This window comes from Egretta garzetta, unplaced genomic scaffold, assembly GCF_000687185.1.
Source record: "Egretta garzetta isolate BGI_Z169 unplaced genomic scaffold, ASM68718v1 scaffold571, whole genome shotgun sequence".
Classification (NCBI taxonomy): domain Eukaryota; kingdom Metazoa; phylum Chordata; class Aves; order Pelecaniformes; family Ardeidae; genus Egretta; species Egretta garzetta.
The window spans coordinates 43,106-43,308 of record NW_009258622.1 but is presented as its reverse complement, the minus strand read 5'-3'; positions in this window follow the sequence as shown (position 1 = coordinate 43,308).

Here is a 203-nt window from a genome sequence, read left to right as displayed (position 1 = left end):
GCCCCTGCCCCGGGCAGTGGGTGCTGGGTGCGTTGACATTGCTCTGCTGTCCCCCGCGCTCCAAGCCCTGCCTCCATACATTTGCAGCACGGGTGGGAACGAAATCAGGCATCACCATCCAAGCAAGCCAAGCTCGTCTGATGATTCTCATCTCTCGCGCTCGCAGCCCTGAGAAGCAGCTGCTGGGTTTGATTTTTGTGCCT